The 27,222-nt window shown below is 64.1% G+C and overlaps 1 protein-coding gene across 4 annotated transcripts in view; it reads right to left on the bottom strand.

Moving 5' to 3' along the window:
- The window catches only part of LOC139273519 (collagen alpha-1(XV) chain-like), a 539,503-nt gene that overhangs the window by 215,038 nt on the left and 297,243 nt on the right, over window positions 1–27,222 (bottom strand). The gene's annotated exons all lie outside the window — the stretch shown is intronic.

Genomic DNA, 27,222 nt, shown 5'->3' with positions numbered 1-27,222 from the left:
TTTCTCCTCCAGTTTAATCCTATGCTCCTGCTTGCTCTTCATACCTGTACCCTAAAAATAATTCTGAAATGGCAGTCTTCAGCTCTTAAAGCTGACTGTCTTCCATATCTAAAAATAAATGATAAAAGTGCTTCAGCACTAACACAAATGCCAAGTAAGGTGTGGGACTAATGTTGAAAGGGGAATTGGGGTTGTGGTCACTGGCAGATGGTTCCATCCCGGATATCCCACCAGAAAGGGACTGTCTGGGTTGCATTCTTCTTTCTGCTTCTTCCTCTTCTGTGCCTTTCTCTTCCCTATGTGAGCAGATGCTGTAAATCTGAAATAAAACCATAAAATGCTGGAAATACTCAGCAGGTCAGGCAGCATCTCGACCTGAGACATGAACTGTTTCTCTCTTGACAGATGTTGCCTGACCTGCTGAGCATTTCCAGCATTTTCTGTCTCCTCAGATGCCTTCCTTTACCATCCAAGGCCTTGGAAACGTCGAACAGCATTCCCCGCACACTTAAAAAACTTTAGCATGTATTTCAGAAAGCCACTACTTCAATAAAATCAAAAAAATACAATCCAAAAATGTTTATACAAATTAGCTGAATTATGTGTGTCCCTTTAAGAGGTGCTGACAGCACCTCTCTGAGCCAGCTGAACATTGTGTATTCATGGCAAGCTTAGGACCCAGTGCTGAACTCAGCGCTAAGGTCCAAGAGGTGACATTAAGTTGGCGTGTCACGTCACCCTCTCCGTAATTTAAATTCCAACGGCCATTGCTTTTACCAGCAGCGCTGCTGGACCTGGGAAAATGCCGGACTTCGCAGGAACCCGCCATCAGCTGGCGAAAGAGCGGCCATCATGTTTTCGCAATATAATGGGTGGCGTAAACCACACGAACTTTTAGCCCCTTTTTCAGTCAATCATTGTCTACATTTATATATCATGACCCCTGAAGCTTTTACAGCCACCCTGGTTATTTCCATAGATTTTCATCTTTGCAAAATGTACGTTTGTTTAAAAACAAATTTAGACTGGCAGTTGTAGAGTGGGGAATGGTTTGGTTTCCAGTGCTACCTTGGGCTGATAACTAGTGGTTTCCTAATGTGATGTCCAAGAAAACATTCAGGTTTGTTGTTACCTTCTAATTTCCAGACTCTTTAGACTATTCCATCAAAGAATATCAAAAGCAATACAATAGAGACCTTGAAATGTAATTGCTACCATATGCTTATAATCCATCAGGAGGCCACCTAGTGTTCAGTTAACAATATGCAATGTCAGATATATCACCGTGTGGCAACAGGCTGAAGGACTGAGCTTCAGGTTGAGTCTAGGATCTCTGCTATCACACTGTTAACATGGGATGCTCTTGGCTTTTAAAACCCTTCCTCTATACTCAAACTGATCAAACTAAATACCCAACAGCCAAGGCGCTGTAGCTGTGTGTTGGTCACATTCCTCAGGCTTAACATAGTCCAGAAAGATCTTGTCAATAAAGCAAAGCAGACTGTGATGCCTTTTTACTGTTTTTCAACATCAGCAAAATGGGTGCAACATCCAGGCTGCGCCCACAGAGGACACTCCAGACCTTAGATCTGCTAGATAGCAATTCCCTGATTGGACCAGGAGCCCCCACACAATTGCACGGTCCTAACGCTATCCCTGGGGCAGACTTTGAGCAGTCGGTAGGAAGAGTACTCATGTCATCCACCCATGGTCCATGCTGAGAGGCCTGAGCCATTCTGAGGCCTCGTTTCATACAGCCGGTGAGACGCGAACACTGTTCTGGTTCTAACGGGCAAGCTGACGGAGGGGGGATGGGTGGGGCCACTGGCTACAACAGTCGAGCCTAAGATTTATCATGATTGGGGCATGGTGGGGAAATAGGTGGGAGGATGCAATCGTGAGGAGTGGGAATGCGGATGGGATGCCACAAAAATCTAACCCCACACAAAGTACCTTTTCCTAAGTGTTTGACATGAGTCTCTATAAGGATTGCTTGTTAGGCGGCTCAGTGCCTGGTATCAATGGGTGGAGTGTGCATGGTGCAGGCTTTTATGTATGACATAGGGCCCCCCAATTACTGACTTATAAATATGCTTCCGCCTGAAACAGGCAAGCACTTGGCTGCACGATCACACCAATAAACCCAAGGACCCTTATGATGTATGAACCAGTAATAAGGTAAACACCAACAGCAGGAGCTCAAACAAGGAATGGGGTCTAAACTGAATAGAATCATAGAATGGTTACAGCACAGAAGGAGGCCATTCGGCCCGTCGAGCCCGTGTCGGCACTCTGTAAGAGCACTCCAGCTAGTCCCACTCCCCCGCTCTTTCCCTGTAGCTCTGCAATTTATTTCCTTCAGGTACTTATCCAATTCCCTTTTGAAAGCCGTGATTGAGTCTGCCACCACCTCCCTCGCAGACAGAGAATTCCACATCTTAACCACTCGCTGCGTAAAATAGTTTTTCCTCATGTCGCCTTTGGTTCTTCTGCCAATCATCTTAAATCTGTGTCCACTGGTTCTCGACCCTTCTGCCAAAGGGAACAGTTTCTCTCAATCTACTCTGTCTAGACCCGCTCATGATTTTGAACACAAATTGGCACAAACATACGGCCACGGCTGCGAGCGTCATCCTTTTGTAGCCATCTGGAAAGGATAGAAATCTTGGAATTGAACCTTCGCCCCATTCATGGTGAGCTTGCGGGAAATCTCTCTTGTTACTCACTCAGTGCATGAAACTGACAACTCACTTCCGCCCTTGGTCAAACTCAAGCAATAAAAGCCATTGCTTCCAGACTAAAATTTAGCACAGAGATTTTCGGCAGAAAATTTTAATTCCCCCCCAGAGCATCTGGTCTCAATCACGTCCCTGTTTTTCACATTTGTTCTGCAAAATGGTGCTGATTCTCTGCTCAAAGCTCACACGATGCTTATCAACTTTATACCTTCCTACTGTGCAGGTTACCCAGGAGTCCTCATCTGCCTGCTTTGAGGTTAGCTGTTATTCTCTCAGGGACAACCTAAAATTCACCATAACCTAAAAGCTTAGCTAGCTGCTGATCAGCTCTCAATACGGAGACTGGATCACAGGTAAAACATTGAAAAGTTGTTTAACTTAACAAAAGGTTGGGATTATACAGTCAGCCCTCAGCAAGATGATATTAAATGTTGCTGTTTATATCTGGTAGCTTGTGTTGACAGTTAGTGCTAGCCAGTAGTAGTAGTATTCTCGCCTTGGAGTCAGAAGGCTGTGGGTTCAAGCCCCATGCCAGAGACTTGAGTACATAATCTAGGCTGACACTCCAGTGCTGTACTGAGGGAGTGCAGCATTGGTGGAGGTGCCGGGGCCGAAATTCAGCCCCCCGATAAGGCCTCTGACCGTTGGAAAGCGGAGTGGCTGCGTCGAATGGCCGCCGCTCGCAAAATTCTCCTCAGGGGTTTTTCCGGTGGTGACCATATCCACCCCCGCTGCCCCCACTTCCGCCACGCTGCTGCAGAAGCCTCCTAAGTGCATCAGCAAAGCGCGCACCGCCGATGTCCCGCCCCGGAAGCGGAATTCAGCTGAGATAGTCTTCTGGTGCCCCCGACAGCTTTTTCTGTCGGTGCAGTGAGTGTGTTTGCAGTGTGTTTGCACAGTGCTTGTCGTGTGTTTGCACTGTGTTTGAAATGGCAGTGTGGCCGCCATTAAAAGGGAGGGTGCACTGCTGCGGCCGTCATCTTATTTTCTTTTGTCGGTTGACTGCCAGGTCAGCCTGACAATTATGGCCCTGGGTTCGGCCAGGCCGCCAACAGGCAGCAAGGCACCCCCTCTTGGGTGCCAGGCTGTTGGCTTGGCCGAAACCTTTCCCGGTGGCCCAGTGGACCGAACTTAAAAAGATGCAGAGCTCACAGCGGTTCTCCCCTTTAACTGAAGAAGAGAGACGTTATGATGCACCAGCGTGATGACGTCACCAGCCTGGCCCTGATGATCGACAGCAGCGGAGGCTCCGTTCCGCTTCCACTTCCGGTCCCATTATGACCGACTTCCGTCCCGCTCGAAAAAAAACGACAAAGAGCTGAATTTTGCAAGATGGGCCGCCGCGTCCATTGCAACAGCCATAACACTACAAAAATGATAAGTGCGCCCCTTTCCAGCGGGGGTGAACTTTGGCCCCGCCATCTTTTGGATGAGATGTTATACCCCATCTGCCCTCTCAGGTGGACATCAAAGATCTTATGGCATTATTTGAAGAACAGGGGAGTTCTCCCCAGTGTCTTGGTCAACATTTATCCCACAACCAATCTCAGTTAAAATACTGCTGTTCATTATCATGTTGGGCAAATCACATTGCTGTTTGTGGGTCATTGCTGTACACAAACTGGCTCCTGCATTTCCTACAATACAACAGCGACTATACTTCAAAAAGTACTTCATTAGCTGTAAAGTGCTTTGGGACTTCCTGAGGCCATGAAAAACGCCATATAAATGTAAGTTTGTCCTTTCTAAGTCCTCAAGGCTGTCCATTTTTCTCTGACCAGTTATCCTCCTTCAATAAAACTCAGTCTGTTGCCCATTATTTTTTTCTCTCTCACCAATTTTCTCCATCAAATCTTTCCCCTCCGCCCAGCATTTGAAGTTGTTACTGGGATACGGTTGCACAACTGCCAATTAGCAGCTGCTACCAAGTGATCATTATTCATGGGTGAGCCTTAACGATGAGCACTGGCAGTTTGTTCCGCCACAGGGGAACATCACGGCCGAGCCCAGTCCTGCCCTCAGCAAGGGGCCGTACACACGCACTTCGATCAGGGGCCACTGGTATGGCTCGAGGCAAGCACATGCCATTCATACAGTTTTATTCTTCAGAGGTTACTAGGGCGGGACTGTCCGAGCTGAAGCTTACTTGGGCCCATTTCTATTGTTCTGCTACAGCACTAACAGGAGAATTAACCCCTCGTTAAATTCATACTGGGTGCAATTAAAGCAAAGGATTGCACCGTGCCTGACTGTAGATTATCGTTAGCGCTGCCAAGCAGATAATCCGAGTCCTCGCCCCGTTAACATAGATTGGGAAATCTACTCTTACCAGCACTATTTTTCATTCATCAAATGGCATTATTTATTCCAATGGAGCTTTCTGTGGTGGGCTGGGGAGGAGTGCGAAGAGAACAAGTCAGTGATCTCTCCACATTTCAATCAGCTGCGAGACTCAACTGTTGTACTGGCAGGTTGAGCTGAGCCTCGGGCTATCCTGTTTGCATGCCTTTCATAGTCCCCAGTCTACCAATGAAACTGATCAAACTGCCTCACTTTAAATAAGCACTGTGTGATCATAGAGTCATAGAATAGTACAGCACAGGAGGCCATTCAGCCCATCGAGTCTGCGCCAGCTCTTTCAAAGAGCTATCCAGTTAATCCCAGTCCCTCTGGCGGTCATGAAGATATATTGACCAATTAGATTCAAATTTGTTTCTCCGAATTTTTCATCAGACTATTCCACCTTACTCGACATTCTTTGAATGTAAGAAGGAATATTGATGATAATGAGTAAGGGAATGGTTACCCAGTGAGTGGGTTTTGAGGCAGAGACATGCAGACAAGGAGTTGGATAGAGGAAGAGTAAGAAAGAAATAACTTGCATTTATATAGCGCCTTTCACGTGCTCAGGATGTCCCAAAGTGCTTCACAGCCTTTTGAAGTACAGTCACTGTTATAAATTGGATAAGCACAGCAGCCAATTTACACATAGCAAGACCCCACAAACAGCCTCGGCTTAATGTCTCATCCGAAGCTGGCACCTCCGACAGGACTGCACTCAGTGTCAACCGAGATATTGGCTCAAGTCTCTGAAGTGGGACTTCAACCCATGACCTTCTGACTCAGGGGAGAGTCCCACCATTAAGCTAAAGGCAACAAAGACAGAGACACAATGTGCTAGATAGAGACACAGACACTGACTCATGGGAGAAGGCGAGATTGATTTCCAACACCTGTCTGAAAATTTTGAAAAACTGTCATTGACTCTTGCCAATTTTTTGCACATCTGGAAAGAATATAATGAGAAAAATACAGGAGTATCTATAATTTTTAGACTGAATTCTCTCTCAGTGCACCATTCTTCGACTACACTGCAAGATACTGAATTGCTGGAATGCAGCGTTTTCTGCCACTAGCGGGAGCTCTGTCCAGATAGTTAGTTAGGCCTGAGTTAGTTGGTGCCGAGCTTGAGCTGCACATTTATCCGAGTCTTGCAAGGGGAGGGAGGCCTGAGGAGAGCTCACACAGGGTTACTGCGACCACGGAGTAAGCTACGAACCTGTACCGGGGAAACTAAAAGAAAATAAAACTGCCGGGACTGCTGCGATATATCAGATGCAGATCTGCTTCCCTTTTGTGTCTCGGAGCCAGCCTAAAGTCTGCCTGCGGCTCTCTCCCGCTCTGGCTCCGTGAAGCGCTTTTCGAAACCCTGCCAAATCCACCGCTGATCGCTGGCTGGGAGGGGCGGGGGGGCGCAGCTGTATGTGCGCTCTGGACACTCCTCCTCTGGACAGTCACGGCTGCTCATCTCCACCACTCCTCGTTTTCCCCAACAACCCGGCGCTGTGTCTTCCTGTCTCCGACCCCACCCCATCCCACCCCGCCCCAAACTCACCCAAACCCACCCCGCACTCACCCCACCCCACCCAGAGCCCCGCACTCACCTAACCCCGCCCAGAGCACCACACTCACCCCCCACCCCACACCACCCAGAGCCCCGCACTCACCCCACCCCGCCCAGAGCCCCGCACTCACCCCCCACACCACACCACCCAGAGCCCCGCACTCACCCCACCCCGCCCAGAGCCCCGCACTCACCCCCCACACCACACCACCCAGAGCCCCGCGCTCACCCCACCCTGCCCGGAGCCCCGAACTCAATCCACCCCGCCCATAGCCCTGAACTCACTACGCCCCGCCCAGAGCCCCGCACTCACCCGACCCCGCTCTGAGCCACGAACTCACCCCACACCGCCCAGAGCCCCAAACTCACCACAGCCTCCGAGCCTCGAACACACCCCACCCGGCCCAGAGCCCCGAACACACCCCACCCTGCCCACAGCCCCGAACTCACCCCACCACGCCCAGAGCCCCGAACCCACTTAACCCACCCAGAGCCTGGCACCCACATCACCCCGCTCCAAGCCCCGCACACACCCCATCCCGCTCCAAGCCCCGCACACACCCCATCCCGCTCCAAGCCCCGCACTCACCCCACCCCGCCCAGAGCTCCGAACTCACCCCACCCCATCCAGAGCCCCGAACAGACTCCACCCCGCACCGAGCCCCGCACTCACCCCACCCCGCCCAGAGCCCGGCACTCACTCCACCCCGCTCCGAGCCCCGCACTCACCCCATCCAGCCCAGACACCCGAACTCGCCCCACCTCGCCAGAGCCCTGCACTCACCCCATCCCGCCCAGAGCCCCGAACTCACCCCACCCCGCCCAGAGCCCCGAACTCACCCCAACCCGCCCAGAGCCCCGAACTCACCCACCCCGCCCAGAGCCCTGAACTCACCCCACCCCGCCCAGAGCCCCGAACTCACCCCACCCCGCCCAGAGCCCCGATCCAACCCCATCATGCCGCGACCCCACACTCACCCCACCACACCCAGAGCCCCGAACTCACTCCACCCCGCCCAGAGACCCGAACTCACTCCACCCCGCCCAGAGCCCCGAACTCACCATCCCGCCCCGAGCCGCGAACCCACCCCACCCTGCCCCGAGCCCCGAACCCACCCCACCCCACCCAGAGCCCCGAACTCACACCACTCCGCCCCGAGCGGCGAACCAACCCCACCCCACCCCGAGCCGTGAACTCATCCGACACCGCCCCGAGCCCCAAACCCACCCCACCCCACCCAGAGCCCCGAACTCACTCCACCCCGCCCAGAGCCCCGCTCTCACCCCACCCGCCCCGAGCACCGCACTCATCCCACCCCGCCCAGAGCCCCGCACTCACCCCACCCCGCCCCGAGCCTCGCACTCACCCCACCCCGCCCCGAGACCCGCACTCACACCACCCCGCCCAGAGCCACGAACTCACGGAGCCCTGAACTCAATCCACCTCACCCATAGCCCTGAACTCACCACACCCCACCTCGAGCCCCGAATTCACCCCACCCTCTGAGCCTCCAACTCACCTCACTCCGCCCAGAGCCCTGGACTCAGCCCGCACTCACCACACCCCGCTCCGAGCCCCGAACTCACCCCAACCCTCCCAGAGCTCCGAACTCACTCCATCCCGCTCCGAGCCCCACACTCAACCCGCCCAGATCCCTGAACTCATCCCACCAGGCACAGAGCCCAGAACTCACCCGACCCTGCTCCGAGCCTCGAACTCACCTGACCCCGCACAGAGCCCCGAACTCACCTCACCCCGCACCGAACTGCGAACTCACCCCACCCCGCCCAGAACCCCGCAGTCACCCCACGCCGCCCAGAGCAGCGCATTCACCCCACCCCGCCCAGACTCCCGAACCCACCCCATCCCGCCCACAGCCCAGAAACCACACCACCCGGCCCTGAACCCTGCACACACACCACTCCGCCCCGAGCGGCGAACCAACCCCACCCCACCCCGAGCCGTGAACTCATCCGACACCGCCCCGAGCCCCAAACCCACCCCACCCCACCCAGAGCCCCGAACTCACTCCACCCCGCCCAGAGCCCCGCTCTCACCCCACCCGCCCCGAGCACCGCACTCACCCCACCCTGCCCAGAGCCACGAACTCACGGAGCCCTGAACTCAATCCACCTCACCCATAGCCCTGAACTCACCACACCCCACCTCGAGCCCCGAATTCACCCCACCCTCTGAGCCTCCAACTCACCTCACTCCGCCCAGAGCCCTGGACTCAGCCCGCACTCACCACACCCCGCCCGGAGCTCCGAACTCACTCACCCCGCTCCGAGCCCCGAACTCACCCCAACCCTCCCAGAGCTCCGAACTCACTCCACCCCGCTCCGAGCCACACACTCAACCCGCCCAGATCCCTGAACTCATCCCACCAGGCACAGAACCCAGAACTCACCCGACCCTGCTCCGAGCCTCGAACTCACCTGACCCCGCACAGAGCCCCGAACTCACCTCACCCCGCACCAAGCTGCGAACTCACCCCACCCCGCCCAGAACCCCGCAGTCACCCCACGCCGCCCAGAGCAGCGCATTCACCCCACCCCGCCCAGACTCCACAACCCACCCCATCCCGCCCACAGCCCAGAAACCACACCACCCGGCCCTGAACCCTGCACACACACCACCCCGCCCAGAGCTCCGAACTCACTCCAGCCCTCCCAGAGCCCCGAAATCACCCTACCCAGCCCAGAGCCACGCACTCACCCCACCCTGCCCAGAGCCCCGCACTCACCCCACCCCGCCCAGAGCTCCACACTCACCCCACCCCACCCAGAGCCACACATTCACCCCACCCAACCCAGAGACCTGCAAACACTACAGCCCGCCCAGAGCCGCGCATTCTTCACCCCAGCCCGTCCAGAGCTCCGAACTCAGCCCACCCGGCTCCAAGCCCCGAACTCACCCCAGCCTCTGAGCCCGAACTCACCCAGGCTCCTAGCCCCGAATCCACCCCACCCCTCCCAGAGCCCCGAACTCACTCCACCCGGAACAGAGCCCCGAACCCACCTCACCCCTCCCCGAGTCCTGCCCTCAACCCACCCCGCCTAGCGCCCTGCACACACCCCACCCAGCCCCGAATTCAACCCGCCCCGCTCCGAGCCCCGCACTCACCCCACCCCGTCCGAGCTCCGCACTCACCCCACCCCGCCCCGAGCACCGCACTCACCCCATCCCGCCCAGAGCCCCAAACTCACACCACCCCGCCCAGAGCCCACAACTCAACCAACCCCGCTCCGAGCACCGAACTCACCCCACCCGGCTCCGAGCCCCGCACTCATCCCACCCGGCCCAGACCCGCGAACTCACGCCACCTCGCCCGGAGCCCCGAACTCAATCCGCCCCGCCCATAGCCCCGAACTCACCACACTCCGCCCAGAGCCCCGGACTCCCCCGCATTCACCACATCCCGCCCGGAGCTCCGAACTCACCCACCCCGCTCCGAGCCCCGAACTCACCCCACCCCGCTCAGAGCCCCGAACTCACCTCAACTCGCTCAGAGCCCCGAACTCACCCCACCCCATCCCGAGCCCCGAACTCACCCCACCCCTCCCAGAGCTCAGAATTCATCTCACCCCGCTCCGAGCCCCCACACTCAACCAGCCCAGAGCCCTGAACTCATCCCATCCTGCCCAGAGGCCTGCACTCACCCGCCCAGAGCCCCGCACTCAGCCCACCAGGCCCGGAGCCCCAAACGCACCCCACCCAGCTCCGAGCCCCGAACTCACCCCACCCCGCCCAGAGCCTCGAACTCACCACACCCCGTTCCGAGCCCCAAACTCACCCCACCCCGCCCAGACCCACGAACACACGCCACCCGGCCCGGAGCCCCGAACTCAATCCACCCCGCCTATAGCCCTGAACTCACCACACCCGCCTCGAGCCCCGAATTCACCCCACCCTCCGAGTGCCGAACTCACCTCACTCCGCCCAGAGCCCCGGACTCACCCCGGACTCACCACACCGCACCTGGAGCTCCGAACTCACCCCAACTCTCCCAGAGCTCCGAATTCACCCCACCCCGCACCGAGCCCCACACTCAACCCGCCCAGAGCCCCGAATTCATCCCACCAGGCGCAGAGCCTTGAACTCACCCGACCCCACACCGAGCCCCGAAATCATCCCACGCCGCCCAGAGCACCGCATTCACCTCCCCCCGCCCAGACACCCGAACCTACCCCATCCCGCCCACAGCCCAGAACCCACACCACCCGGCCCCGAACCCCGCACTCACACCACCCCGCCCAGAGCTCCGAACTCACTCCAGCCCTCCCAGAGTCCTGAACTCATCACACCCAGCCTAGAGCCAAGCACTCACCCCACCCCGCCGAGAGCCCCGAACTCACCCCACCCTCCGAGCCCCCAACTCACCCCAGTCCACCCAGAGCCACGGACTCACCCCGCGCTCACCACACCCAGCCCGGAGCTCCAAACTCACCCAACCCGGCTCCGAGCCCCGAACACACCTCACCCCGCTCAGAGCCCCGAACTCTCCCCACCCCTTCCCGAGCCCCGAACTCACCCCACCCTTCCCAGAGCTCTGAACTCATCCCACCCCACTCTGAGCCCCACACTCAACCCGCCCAGAGTCCCGAACTCATCACACCCCGCCCAGAGCCCCGCACTCACCCGCCCAGAGCCCCGCACTCACCCCACCAGGCCCAGAGCCCCCTGCTCACCCAACCCGGCTCCGATCCCCGAACTTACCCCAGCCCGCTCCGAGCCATGAACTCACCCCACCCCGCCCAGAGCCCCGAACTTACCACACCCCGCTCCGAGCCCCAAACTCACCCCATCCCGCCCAGTGCCCCGGACTCACTCTGCATTCACCACACCCCGCCCGGAGCTCCGAACTCACCACACCCTGCTCCGAGCCCCGAACTCACCACACCACGCCCAGAGCCCCGAAATCTCCCCACCCCGTCCCGAGCCCCGAACTCACCCACCCCTCCCAGAGCTCCGAACTCACCCGACCCCGCTCCGAGCCTCGAACTCACCGCACCCCGCCCCGAGCCCCGAACTCACCACACCCAGCCCAGAGGCCCAAATTCACCCCTCTCCACCCAGAGCCCTGCACTCACCTCACCCCGCTCCGAGCCCCGAACTCACCTCACCCCGCTCCGAGCCCCGAACTCACCCCACCCCACACCGAGCCCCGTACTCACCCCACCCCGTCCAGAGCCCTGCACTCTTCCCACCCCGCCCGGAGGCCCAAACTCACCCCACCCAGTCCACAGACCCGAACTCACTCCACCCTGTCCAGAGTCCCGCACTCACCCTACCCTGCCGAGAGCCTTGCACTCACCCCAGCCTGCCCAGAGACCCGCACTCATCCCAGCCCATCCAGAGCCCCGAACTCAGCCCACCCCGCTCCGAGCCCCGAACTCACCCCACCCCGCTTCGAGCTCCGAACTCACCCCACCCCGCCCAGAGCCCCGAATTCACCCCTCTCCGCCCAGAGCCCCGCATGCACCTCACCCTGCTCCGAGCCCCGAACTCACCCCACCCCGCACCGAGCCCCGAACTCACCCCACCCCGCACCGAGCCCCGAACTCACCCCACAACACCCAGATCCCCGCAGTCACCCCACCCCGCCCAGAGCCGTGAACTCACCCGACCCCGCCCAGAGACCCGCACCCACCCCAGACCGTCCAGAGGCCCCAAACTCAGCCCACCCTGCTCCGAGCCACAAACTCACCCCACCCCGCCCAGAGCCCTGAACTCACCCCAGCCTCCAAGCACCGAACTCACCCCAGGCTCCAAGCCCCGAGCCCCGCCCTCACCCCACCCTGCCCCAAGACATGCACTCACCCGACCCCGCCCAGAGTCCCGCACTCACCACATCCCGCCCAGAGCATCGAACTCACCCGACCCCGCCCCGAGCTCCGTACTCACCCCACCCTGCCCCGAGACCTGCACTCACCCGACCCCCCCCAGACACCCAAACTTTCCCCACCCCGCCCAGAGCCCCGCACTCACCCCACCCCGCCCAGAGCCCCATATTCACCCCTCTCCGACCAGAGCCCCGCACTCACCCCATCCTGCCCAGAGCCCCGAACTCACCACACCGTGCCCACAGCCCCGAACTCACTCCACCCCGCTCCAAGCCCCGACTCACCCCACCCCACTCCGAGCCCCGAACGCACCCCACCCCGCTCCGAGCTCCGAACTCATCCCACCCCGCCCAGAGCCCCGTATTCACCCCTCTCTGCCCAGAGCCCCGCACGCACCTCACCCCGCTCCGAGCCCCGAACTCACCCCACCCCGCACCGAGCCCCGAATTCACCCCACCCCGCCCAGAGCCCCGTATTCACCCCTCTCCGCCCAGAGCCCCGAACTCACCCCACCCCGCACCGAGCCCTGAACTCACCCCACCCCACCCAGAGCCCCACACTCACCCCATCCTGCCCAAGCCCCGCACTCACCACACCCCACCCAGAGCCGTGAACCCACCCGCCCCCGCCCAGAGACCCGCACACACCCCAGCCCGCCCAGGGCCCCGCACTCACCCCAGCCCGCCCAGGGCCCCGCACTCACACAACCCTGCCAAGAGCCCCGCGCTCACCCGACCCCACCTAGAGTCCCTCACCCACCCCACCCCGCCCAGAGCCCCCAACTCAACCCACCCTGCTTCAGGCAGCGAACTCACCCCACCCGCTCCGAGCCCCACACTCATCCCACCCCGCCCAGACCCACGAACTCACGCCACCTGGCCCGGAGCCCTGAACTTAATCCACCCCGCCCAGAGCCCCGCACTCACCCCACCCCGCCCAGAGCCCCGTATTCACCCCTCTCCGCCCAGAGCCCCGCACTCACCCTATCCCGCCCAGAGCCCCTAACTCATCACACCGTGCCCACAGCCCCGAACTCACTCCACCCCGCTCCGAGCCCCGAACTCACCCCACCCCACTCTGAGCACCGAACTCACCCCACCCCGCTCCGAGCTCCGTACTCACCCCTCCCCGCCCAGAGCCCCGTATTCACCCCTCTCCGCCCAGAGCCCCGCACGCACCTAACCCCGCTCCGAGCCCTGAACTCACCTCACCCCGCACTGAGCCCCGAACTCACCCCACCCCGCCCAGAGCCCCGTATTCACCCTTCTCCGCCCAGAGCCCCGCACTCACCCAACCCCGCACCGAGCCCTGAACTCACCCCACCCCACCCAGAGCCCCGCACTCACCCCACTCTGCCAAGAGCCCCGCGCTCACCCGACCCCGCCTAGAGTCCCTCACCCACTCCACCCTGCCCAGAGCCCCCAACTCAACCCACCCTGCTTCAGGCAGCGAACTTACCCCACCCCGCTCCGAGCCCTGCACTCATCCCACCCCGCCCAGACCCACGAACTCACGCCACCTGGCCCGGAGCCCCGAACTTAATCCACCCCGCCCATAGCCCTGAACTCACCACACTCCGCCCAGAGCCCCGAACTCACCCAGCACTCACCACACCCCGCCCGGAGCTCCTAACTCACCCACCCCGCTCCGAGCCCCGAACTCACTGAGCCCCATCCCGAGCCCCGAACTCACCCGACCCCTCCCAGAGCTCCGAACTCACCCCACCCCGCTCCGAGCCCCACACTCAACCCGCCCAGAGCACGAACACATCACACCCCGCCCAGAGTCCCGCACTCACCCGCCCAGAGCCCCGCACTCACCCCACCAGGCCCAGAGCCCCGTGCTCACCCAACCCGGCTCCGATCCCCGAACTTACCCCAGCCCGCTCCGAGCCATGAACTCACCCCACCCCGCCCAGAGCCCCGAACTTACCACACCCCGCTCCGAGCCCCAAACTCACCCCATCCCGCCCAGTGCACCGCATTCACCTCCCCCCGCCCAGACTCCCGAACCTACCCCATCCCGCCCACAGCCCAGAACCCACACCACCCGGCCCCGAACCCCGCACTCACACCACCCCGCCCAGAGCTCCGAACTCACTCCAGCCCTCCCAGAGTCCTGAACTCATCACACCCAGCCTAGAGCCACGCACTCACCCCACCCCGCCGAGAGCCCCGAACTCACCCCACCCTCCGAGCCCCCAACTCACCCCAGTCCACCCAGAGCCACGGACTCACCCCGCGCTCACCACACCCAGCCCGGAGCTCCAAACTCACCCAACCCCGCTCAGAGCCCCGAACTCTCCCCACCCCTTCCCGAGCCCCGAACTCACCCCACCCTTCCCAGAGCTCTGAACTCATCCCACCCCACTCTGAGCCCCACACTCAACCCGCCCAGAGTCCCGAACTCATCACACCCCGCCCAGAGCCCCGCACTCACCCGCCCAGAGCCCCGCACTCACCCCACCAGGCCCAGAGCCCCGTGCTCACCCAACCCGGCTCCGATCCCCGAACTTACCCCAGCCCGCTCCGAGCCATGAACTCACCCCATCCCGCCCAGTGCCCCGGACTCACTCTGCATTCACCACACCCCGCCCGGAGCTCCGAACTCACCACACCCTGCTCCGAGCCCCGAACTCACCACACCACGCCCAGAGCCCCGAAATCTCCCCACCCCGTCCCGAGCCCCGAACTCACCCACCCCTCCCAGAGCTCCGAACTCACCCGACCCCGCTCCGAGCCTCGAACTTTCCGCACCCCGCCCCGAGCCCCGAACTCACCACACCCAGCCCAGAGGCCCAAATTCACCCCTCTCCACCCAGAGCCCTGCACTCACCTCACCCCGCTCCGAGCCCCGAACTCACCCCACCCCGCTCCGAGCCCCGAACTCACCCCACCCCACACCGAGCCCCGTACTCACCCCACCCCGTCCAGAGCCCTGCACTCTTCCCACCCCGCCCGGAGGCCCAAACTCACCCCACCCAGTCCACAGACCCGAACTCACTCCACCCTGTCCAGAGTCCCGCACTCACCCTACCCTGCCGAGAGCCTTGCACTCACCCCAGCCTGCCCAGAGACCCGCACTCATCCCAGCCCATCCAGAGCCCCGAACTCAGCCCACCCCGCTCCGAGCCCCGAACTCACCCCACCCCGCTTCGAGCTCCGAACTCACCCCACCCCGCCCAGAGCCCCGAATTCACCCCTCTCCGCCCAGAGCCCCGCATGCACCTCACCCTGCTCCGAGCCCCGAACTCACCCCACCCCGCACCGAGCCCCGAACTCACCCCACCCCGCACCGAGCCCCGAACTCACCCCACAACACCCAGATCCCCGCAGTCACCCCACCCCGCCCAGAGCCGTGAACTCACCCGACCCCGCCCAGAGACCCGCACCCACCCCAGACCGTCCAGAGGCCCCAAACTCAGCCCACCCTGCTCCGAGCCACAAACTCACCCCACCCCGCCCAGAGCCCTGAACTCACCCCAGCCTCCAAGCACCGAACTCACCCCAGGCTCCAAGCCCCGAGCCCCGCCCTCACCCCACCCTGCCCCAAGACATGCACTCACCCGACCCCGCCCAGAGTCCCGCACTCACCACATCCCGCCCAGAGCATCGAACTCACCCGACCCCGCCCCGAGCTCCGTACTCACCCCACCCTGCCCCGAGACCTGCACTCACCCGACCCCCCCCAGACACCCAAACTTTCCCCACCCCGCCCAGAGCCCCGCACTCACCCCACCCCGCCCAGAGCCCCATATTCACCCCTCTCCGACCAGAGCCCCGCACTCACCCCATCCTGCCCAGAGCCCCGAACTCACCACACCGTGCCCACAGCCCCGAACTCACTCCACCCCGCTCCAAGCCCCGACTCACCCCACCCCACTCCGAGCCCCGAACGCACCCCACCCCGCTCCGAGCTCCGAACTCATCCCACCCCGCCCAGAGCCCCGTATTCACCCCTCTCTGCCCAGAGCCCCGCACGCACCTCACCCCGCTCCGAGCCCCGAACTCACCCCACCCCGCACCGAGCCCCGAATTCACCCCACCCCGCCCAGAGCCCCGTATTCACCCCTCTCCGCCCAGAGCCCCGAACTCACCCCACCCCGCACCGAGCCCTGAACTCACCCCACCCCACCCAGAGCCCCACACTCACCCCATCCTGCCCAAGCCCCGCACTCACCACACCCCACCCAGAGCCGTGAACCCACCCGCCCCCGCCCAGAGACCCGCACACACCCCAGCCCGCCCAGGGCCCCGCACTCACCCCAGCCCGCCCAGGGCCCCGCACTCACACAACCCTGCCAAGAGCCCCGCGCTCACCCGACCCCACCTAGAGTCCCTCACCCACCCCACCCCGCCCAGAGCCCCCAACTCAACCCACCCTGCTTCAGGCAGCGAACTCACCCCACCCGCTCCGAGCCCCACACTCATCCCACCCCGCCCAGACCCACGAACTCACGCCACCTGGCCCGGAGCCCTGAACTTAATCCACCCCGCCCAGAGCCCCGCACTCACCCCACCCCGCCCAGAGCCCCGTATTCACCCCTCTCCGCCCAGAGCCCCGCACTCACCCCATCCCGCCCAGAGCCCCTAACTCATCACACCGTGCCCACAGCCCCGAACTCACCCCACCCCGCTCCGAGCTCCGTACTCACCCCTCCCCGCCCAGAGCCCCGTATTCACCCCTCTCCGCCCAGAGCCCCGCACGCACCTAACCCCGCTCCGAGCCCTGAACTCACCTCACCCCGCACTGAGCCCCGAACTCACCCCACCCCGCCCAGAGCCCCGTATTCACCCTTCTCCGCCCAGAGCCCCGCACTCACCCAACCCCGCACCGAGCCCTGAACTCACCCCACCCCACCCAGAGCCCCGCACTCACCCCACTCTGCCAAGAGCCCCGCGCTCACCCGACCCCGCCTAGAGTCCCTCACCCACTCCACCCTGCCCAGAGCCCCCAACTCAACCCACCCTGCTTCAGGCAGCGAACTTACCCCACCCCGCTCCGAGCCCTGCACTCATCCCACCCCGCCCAGACCCACGAACTCACGCCACCTGGCCCGGAGCCCCGAACTTAATCCACCCCGCCCATAGCCCTGAACTCACCACACCCCGCCCGGAGCTCCTAACTCACCCACCCCGCTCCGAGCCCCGAACTCACTGAGCCCCATCCCGAGCCCCGAACTCACCCGACCCCTCCCAGAGCTCCGAACTCACCCCACCCCGCTCCGAGCCCCACACTCAACCCGCCCAGAGCACGAACACATCACACCCCGCCCAGAGTACCGCACTCACCCGCCCAGAGCCCCGCACTCACCCCACCAGGCCCAGAGCCCCGTGCTCACCCAACCCGGCTCCGATCCCCGAACTTACCCCAGCCCGCTCCGAGCCATGAACTCACCCCACCCCGCCCAGAGCCCCGAACTTACCACACCCCGCTCCGAGCCCCAAACTCACCCCATCCCGCCCAGTGCCCCGGACTCACTCCGCATTCACCACACCCCGCCCGGAGCTCCGAACTCACCACACCCCGCTCCGAGCCCCGAACTCACCACACCACGCCCAGAGCCCTGCACTCACCTCACCCCGCTCCGAGCCCCGAACTCACCCGAGCCCCGAACTCACCCACCACTCCCAGAGCTCCGAACTCACCCGACCCCGCTCCGAGCCTCGAACTCACCGCACCCAGCCCAGAGGCCCAAATTCACCCCTCTCCACCCAGAGCCCTGCACTCACCTCACCCCGCTCCGAGCCCCGAACTCACCCCACCCCGCTCCGAGCCCCGAACTCACCCCACCCCACACCGAGCCCCGTACTCACCCCACCCCGTCCAGAGCCCTGCACTCTTCCCACCCCGCCCGGAGGCCCAAACTCACCCCACCCAGTCCACAGACCCGAACTCACTCCACCCTGTCCAGAGTCCCGCACTCACCCTACCCTGCCGAGAGCCTTGCACTCACCCCAGCCTGCCCAGAGACCCGCACTCATCCCAGCCCATCCAGAGCCCCGAACTCAGCCCACCCCGCTCCGAGCCCCGAACTCACCCCACCCCGCTTTGAGCTCCGAACTCACCCCACCCCGCCCAGAGCCCCGAATTCACCCCTCTCCGCCCAGAGCCCCGCATGCACCTCACCCTGCTCCGAGCCCCGAACTCACCCCACCCCGCACCGAGCCCCGAACTCACCCCACCCCGCACCGAGCCCCGAACTCACCCCACAACACCCAGATCCCCGCAGTCACCCCACCCCGCCCAGAGCCGTGAACTCACCCGACCCCGCCCAGAGACCCGCACCCACCCCAGACCGTCCAGAGGCCCCAAACTCAGCCCACCCTGCTCCGAGCCACAAACTCACCCCACCCCGCCCAGAGCCCTGAACTCACCCCAGCCTCCAAGCCCCGAACTCACCCCAGGCTCCAAGCCCCGAGCCCCGCCCTCACCCCACCCTGCCCCAAGACATGCACTCACCCGACCCCGCCCAGAGTCCCGCACTCACCACATCCCGCCCAGAGCATCGAACTCACCCGACCCCGCCCCGAGCTCCGTACTCACCCCACCCTGCCCCGAGACCTGCACTCACCCGACCCCCCCCAGACACCCAAACTTTCCCCACCCCGCCCAGAGCCCCGCACTCACCCCACCCCGCCCAGAGCCCCGTATTCACCCCTCTCCGACCAGAGCCCCGCACTCACCCCATCCTGCCCAGAGCCCCGAACTCACCACACCGTGCCCACAGCCCCGAACTCACTCCACCCCGCTCCAAGCCCCGACTCACCCCACCCCACTCCGAGCCCCGAACGCACCCCACCCCGCTCCGAGCTCCGAACTCATCCCACCCCGCCCAGAGCCCCGTATTCACCCCTCTCTGCCCAGAGCCCCGCACGCACCTCACCCCGCTCCGAGCCCCGAACTCACCCCACCCCGCACCGAGCCCCGAATTCACCCCTCTCCGCCCAGAGCCCCGAACTCACCCCACCCCGCACCGAGCCCTGAACTCACCCCACCCCACCCAGAGCCCCACACTCACCCCATCCTGCCCAAGCCCCGCACTCACCACACCCCACCCAGAGCCGTGAACCCACCCGCCCCCGCCCAGAGACCCGCACACACCCCAGCCCGCCCAGGGCCCCGCACTCACCCCAGCCCGCCCAGGGCCCCGCACTCACCCCACCCTGCCAAGAGCCCCGCGCTCACCCGACCCCACCTAGAGTCCCTCACCCACCCCACCCCGCCCAGAGCCCCCAACTCAACCCACCCTGCTTCAGGCAGCGAACTCACCCCACCCGCTCCGAGCCCCACACTCATCCCACCCCGCCCAGACCCACGAACTCACGCCACCTGGCCCGGAGCCCTGAACTTAATCCACCCCGCCCAGAGCCCCGCATTCACCCCACCCCGCCCAGAGCCCCGTATTCACCCCTCTCCGCCCAGAGCCCCGCACTCACCCCATCCCGCCCAGAGCCCCTAACTCATCACACCGTGCCCACAGCCCCGAACTAACTCCACCCCGCTCCGAGCCCCGAACTCACCCCACCCCACTCTGAGCACCGAACTCACCCCACCCCGCTCCGAGCTCCGTACTCACCCCTCCCCGCCCAGAGCCCCGTATTCACCCCTCTCCGCCCAGAGCCCCGCACGCACCTAACCCCGCTCCGAGCCCTGAACTCACCTCACCCCGCACCGAGCCCCGAACTCACCCCACCCCGCCCAGAGCCCCGTATTCACCCTTCTCCGCCCAGAGCCTCGCACTCACCCAACCCCGCACCGAGCCCTGAACTCACCCCACCCCACCCAGAGCCCCGCACACACCCCACTCTGCCAAGAGCCCCGCGCTCACCCGACCCCGCCTAGAGTCCCTCACCCACTCCACCCTGCCCAGAGCCCCCAACTCAACCCACCCTGCTTCAGGCAGCGAACTCACCCCACCCCGCTCCGAGCCCTGCACTCATCCCACCCCGCCCAGACCCACGAACTCACGCCACCTGGCCCGGAGCCCCGAACTTAATCCACCCCGCCCATAGCCCTGAACTCACCCAGCACTCACCACACCCCGCCCGGAGCTCCTAACTCACCCACCCCGCTCCGAGCCCCGAACTCACTGAGCCCCATCCCGAGCCCCGAACTCACCCGACCCCTCCCAGAGCTCCGAACTCACCCCACCCCGCTCCGAGCCCCACACTCAACCCGCCCAGAGCCCGAACACATCCCATCCCGCCCAGAGCCCCGAACTCACCTGTCCAGAGCCCCGCACTCACCCGACCCAGCTCCGAGCCCCGAACTCACCACACCCTGCTCCGAGCCATGAACTCACCCCACCCCGCCAAGAGCCCCGAACTCAACACACCTCGCTCCGAGCCCCAAACTCACCCCACCCCGCCCAGAGCCCCGAATTCACCCCACCCTGCTCCGAGCCCCAAACCCACCCCACCCCGCCCAGAGCCACGAACTCACCCCACTCCGCCCAGACCCGCGAACTCACCCCACCCAGCTCCGAGCCCCGAACTCACCTGACCCCGCACCAAGCCCCGAACTCACCGCACCCCACTCAGAGCCCCGCACTCATCCCATCCTGCCAAGAACCCCGCACTCACCCCACCCTGCCCAGAGCCGTGAACTCACCCGACCCCGCCCAGAGACCCGCGCACCCTCCAGCCCGCCCAAAGCCCTGCACTCAACCCACCCCTCCCAGAGCCTCAAAGTCACCCCACAGCGCCCAGAGACCCGCACACACCACAACTCGTCCAGAGCCCCAAACTCAGCCCACCCCGCTCCAAGCCACGAACTCACCCTCCCCCGAGAGAGCCCCGAACTCACCCCAGCCTCCGAGCCCCGAACTCACCCCAGGCTCCAAGCCCCGAACCCACCCCACCCCGCCCAGCGCCCCGATCCAACACGCCCCGTTCCCAGTGCCCCGCCCTCACCCCACACCGTCCTGCGCCCTGTACTCACCCCACCCTGCCCCGAGCGCCAAAATCAATCCACCCCGCTCCGAGCCACGAACTCACCACACGCAGCTCCGAGCCATGAACTCACCCCACCCCACTCAGAGCTCCGAACTCACCACACTTCACTTTGAGCCCCAAACTCACCCCACCCCGCCCAGTGCCCCTAATTCACCCCAGACCCACGAACACACGCCACCCTGCCCGGAGCCCCGAACTCAATCCACCCCGCCCATAGCGCCCGACTCACCACACCCCGCATAGAGCCCCGAACTCACCCCACCCTCCGAGCCCCGAACACACCCCACTCCGCCCAGATCCCTGACCTCACCTCGAACTCATCCCACCTCGCTCAGAGCCCCGAACTCACCCCAGTCCGCTCCGAGTCTTGAACTCAACCCACCCTGAGCCCTGAATTCACCCCACCGTGCTCCGAGCCCCGAACTCACCGCACCCCGCTCCGAGCCCCGAACTCACCCCACCCCGCCCAGAGCCCCGCACTCACCCCACCCGGCCAAGAGCCCCGCACTCACCCCACCCCCCCCCGGAGCTCCGAGCTCACCCACCCCGCTCCGAGCCCCGAACTCACCTCACCCCGCTCCGAGCCACGAACTCACCACACCTCGCTTGGAGCCCCAAACTCACCCCACCACACCCAGAGCTCCTAATTCACCCCACCCTGCTCCGAGCCCCAAACCCATACCACCCCGCCCAGACCCACGAACACACGCCACTCTGCCCGGAGCCCCGAACTCAATCAACCCCGCCCATAGCGCCGAACTCACCACACCCTGCCTAGAGCCCCGGACTCACCCCACCCTCCGAGCCCCGAACACACCCCACTCCGCCCAGATCCCCAAACTCACCCCGAACTCATCCCACCCCGCCCAGAGCCCCGAACCCAACCCACCCCTCCCCGTGCCCCGCCCTCATCCCACCCCACCCAGAGCCACGAACTCACCACTCCCTGCCCAGAGACTAGAACTCACCACACCCCGCCCAGACCCCCCAACACACCCCAACCCGCCCAGAGCCCCGAACCCAACACACCCCTCCCCACACTGAGCCCTGTACTCACCCCAACCCGCCCCGAGCACCGCACTCACCCAACCCCGCCCCGAGCCCCACACTCACCCCACCCCGCCCAGAGCCCCGAACTGAACCCAGCCCGCCCAGAGCCCCGAACTCACCACACCCGCCCACAGTCCCAATCTCACCCCACCCCGCCCAGAGCCACCCCACCCGGCCCAGAGCTCCGAACTCATCCCACCCCGCTCCGAGCCCCGCACTCAACCCGCCCAGTGCCCCAAACTCATCCCACCAGGCCCAGAGCCCCGCACTCACCCCACCCCGCTCCGAGCCTGGAACTCACCCCACCCCGCCAAGAGCCCCGAACTCAACACACCTCGCTCCGAGCCCCAAACTCACCCCACCCTGCCCAGAGCCCCGAATTCACCCCACCCTGCTCCGAGCCCCAAACCCACCCCACCCCGCCCAGAGCCACGAACTCACCCCACTCCGCCCAGACCCGCGAACTCACCCCACCCAGCTCCGAGCCCTGAACTCACCTGACCCCGCACCAAGCCCCGAACTCACCGCACCCCACTCAGAGCCCCGCACTCATCCCATCCTGCCAAGAACCCCGCACTCACCCCACCCTGCCCAGAGCCATGAACTCACCCGACCCCGCCCAGAGACCCGCGCACCCTCCAGCCCGCCCAAAGCCCTGCACTCAACCCACCCCTCCCAGAGCCTCAAAGTCACCCCACAGCGCCCAGAGACCCGCACACACCACAACTCGTCCAGAGCCCCAAACTCAGCCCACCCCGCTCCAAGCCACGAACTCACCCTCCCCCGAGAGAGCCCCGAACTCACCCCAGCCTCCGAGCCCCGAACTCACCCCAGGCTCCAAGCCCCGAACCCACCCGACCCCGCCCAGCGCCCCGATCCAACATGCCCCGTTCCCAGTGCCCCACCCTCACCCCACACCGTCCTGCGCCCTGTACTCACCCCACCCTGCCCCGAGCGCCAAAATCAATCCACCCCGCTCCGAGCCACGAACTCACCACACGCAGCTCCGAGCCACGAACTCACCCCACCCCACTCAGAGCTCCGAACTCACCACACTTCACTTTGAGCCCCAAACTCACCCCACCCCGCCCAGTGCCCCTAATTCACCCCAGACCCACGAACACACGCCACCCTGCCCGGAGCCCCGAACTCAATCCACCCCGCCCATAGCGCCCGACTCACCACACCCCGCATAGAGCCCCGAACTCACCCCACCCTCCGAGCCCCGAACACACCCCACTCCGCCCAGATCCCTGACCTCACCTCGAACTCATCCCACCCCGCTCAGAGCCCCGAACTCACCCATGTCCGCTCCGAGTCTTGAACTCAACCCACCCTGAGCCCTGAATTCACCCCACCGTGCTCCGAGCCCCGAACTCACCGCACCCTGCTCCGAGCCCCGAACTCACCCCACCCCGCCCAGAGCCCCGCACTCACCCCACCCCGCCCAGAGCCCCGCACTCACCCCACCCGGCCAAGAGCCCCGCACTCACCTCACCCCGCTCCGAGCCACGAACTCACCACACCTCGCTTGGAGCCCCAAACTCACCCCACCACACCTAGAGCTCCTAATTCACCCCACCCTGCTCCGAGCCCCAAACCCATACCACCCTGCCCAGACCCGCGAACACATGCCACTCTGCCCGGAGCCCCGAACTCAATCAACCCCGCCCATAGCGCCGAACTCACCACACCCTGCCTAGAGCCCCGAACTCACCCCACCCTCCGAGCCCCGAACACACCCCACTCCGCCCAGATCCCCAAACTCACCCCGAACTCATCCCACCCCGCCCAGAGCCCCGAACCCAACCCACCCCTCCCCGTGCCCCGCCCTCATCCCACCCCACCCAGAGCCACGAACTCACCACTCCCTGCCCAGAGACTAGAACTCACCACACCCCGCCCAGACCCCCCAACACACCCCAACCCGCCCAGAGCCCCGAACCCAACACACCCCTCCCCACACTGAGCCCTGTACTCACCCCAACCCGCCCCGAGCACCGCACTCACCCAACCCCGCCCCGAGCCCCGCACTCACCCCACCCCGCCCAGAGCCCCGAACTGAACCCAGCCCGCCCAGAGCCCCGAACTCACCACACCCGCCCACAGTCCCAATCTCACCCCACCCCGCCCAGAGCCACCCCACCCGGCCCAGAGCTCCGAACTCATCCCACCCCGCTCCGAGCCCCGCACTCAACCCGCCCAGTGCCCCAAACTCATCCCACCAGGCCCAGAGCCCCGCACTCACCCCACCCCGCTCCGAGCCTGGAACTCACACCACCCATCCCGAGCCCCGAACTCACACTACCCTGCTCCGAGCCCCGAACTCACCCCACCCCACCCAGAGCCCCGAATTCACCCCTCTCCGCCCAGAGCCCCGCACTCACCTCACCCGGCTCCGAGCCCCAAACTCACCCCACCCCGCCCAGAGCCCCACACTCACCCCACCCTGACGAGTGCCCTGCACTCACCCCAGCCTGCCCAGAACCCCGCACTCACCCCAGCCCATCCAGAGTCCCGAACTCAGCCCACCCCGCTCCGAGCCACGAACTCACCCCACCCCGCCCAGAGCCCCGAACTCACACCATCCCGCCCAGAGTCCAGAACTCACCACACCCCGCCCAGATCCCCGAACACACCCCACCCCGCCCAGAGCCCCGAGCCAACCCCATCCCTCCCCTTGCCCCGCACTCACCCCGCCCTGCACCCACCCCACCTAGCGCCGAGCACCACACTCACCCAACACCGCCCAGAGCCCCGAAATCAACCCACCCCGCCCAGAGCCCCACACTCACCCCACCCCGCCCAGAGTCGAACTTATGCCACCACGCCCAGAACCCCGAACACACCCCACCCCGCCCTGTGCCCCACACCCGCACCACCACGTCCCGAGCCCCGAACCCACCACACCCCGCCCAGAGCCCCGAACTCACAGCACCCCGTCCCGAGCCCTGAATCCACCCCACTCCGCCCTGAGCCCCGAACTCACCCCACCCAGCCCAGAGACCCGAACTCACTCCAGCCCACCCAGAGCCCCGCACTTACCCCACCCCAAGCCCCGCACTCACCCCATCCCGCCCAGAGCACCGAACTTACCCCACCCGCCCAGAGCCCCGAACTCACCCCACCCCACCCAGAGCCCTGAACTCAACCCACCCCGCCCAGAGCCCCGAACTCACCCCACCCCGCTCCGAGCCCCGCACTCACCCCACCCCGCCCAGAACCCCGAACTCACCCCACCCCGCACAGATCCACGAATTCAACCCACTCTGCCCAGAGTCCCGAACTCACCCAACCCCGCCCAGAGCCCCAAACCCAGCCCACCCTGCCCCGAGCCCCGAAACCACCCCAGACCCCGCTCCGAGCCCCGAACTCACCCCACCCCGCCCAGAGCCCCGAACTCACCCCACCCCGCTCCGAGCCCCGCGCACACCCCACCCCGCCAGAGCCCCACACTCACCCCACCTCCGCACAGAACCCCGAACTCACCCCACCCCGCACACAGCCCCGAACTCACCCCACCCCGCACAGAGCCCCGCACTCATCACACCTCGCTTGGAGCCCCAAACTCACCCCACCACACCCAGAGCCCCTAATTGACCCCACCCTGCTCCGAGCCCGAAACCCACACCACCCCGCCCAGACCCGCGAACACATGCCACTCTGCCCGGAGCCCCAACTCAATCAAACCCGCCCATAGCGCTGAACTCACCACACCCCGCCTAGTGCCCCGAACTCACCCCACCCTCCGAGCCCCGAACACACCCCACTCCGCCCAGATCCCCAAACTCACCCCGAAATTATCCCACCCCACTCAGAGCCCCGAACTCACCCCAGTCCGCTCCGAGCCTCGAACTCAACCCACTCTGAGCCCTGAACTCACCCCACCATGCTCCGAGCCCTGAACTCACCCCACCCCGCTCCGAACCCACCCCACCCCGCCCAGAGCCCCGCACTCACCCCACCCCGCCCAGAACCCCGCACTCCCCCCACCCCGCCCAGAGCCCCGCACTCACCCCACCCTGCCCAGAGCACCGCACTGACCCCACCCTGCCCAGAACCACGCACTCACCCCAATCTGCCCAGAGCCCCGCACTCACCCCACCCTGCCCAGAGCCCTGCACTCACCCCAATCTGCCCAGAGCCCCGCACTCACCCCACCCTGCCCAGAGCACCGCATTCATCCCACCCCGCCCGGAGACCCGCATTCACCTCACCCCGCCCGGAGCTCTGAACTCACCCACTCCGCTCCGAGTCCCAAACTCACCTCACCCCACTCAGAGCCCAGAACTCACCCCACCCCGTCCCGAGCCCCGAATTCACCCCATCCCTCCCAGAGCTCCGAACTCACTCCACCCGCTCCGAGCCCCACACTCAACCCACCCAGAGCCCCAAACTTATCCCAACAGGCCAGAGCTCCGAACACACACCATCCCGCCCAGAGCCCAGAACTCACCACACCCCGCCCAGACCCCCAAACACACCCCACCCCGCCGGAACCAACCCCACCCCTCCCTGTGCCCCACCCTCACCCCACCCCACCCAGCGCCCTGCACTCACCCCATCCAGCCCCGAACACCACACTCAGCCAACCCTGCCACGAGCCCCGAACTCACCCAACCCTGCCCAGAGTCCCGAACTCACCCCACCCCGCCCAGAGCCCCGAACCCAACCCACCCCACCCCTCCCCGTGCCCCGCCCTCATCCCACCCCGCCCAGCGCCCTG

The sequence above is a fragment of the Pristiophorus japonicus genome, chromosome 1, assembly GCF_044704955.1.
Source record: "Pristiophorus japonicus isolate sPriJap1 chromosome 1, sPriJap1.hap1, whole genome shotgun sequence".
Lineage (NCBI taxonomy): Eukaryota > Metazoa > Chordata > Chondrichthyes > Pristiophoridae > Pristiophorus > Pristiophorus japonicus.
This window is presented reverse-complemented; position numbering and strand designations above follow the sequence as displayed.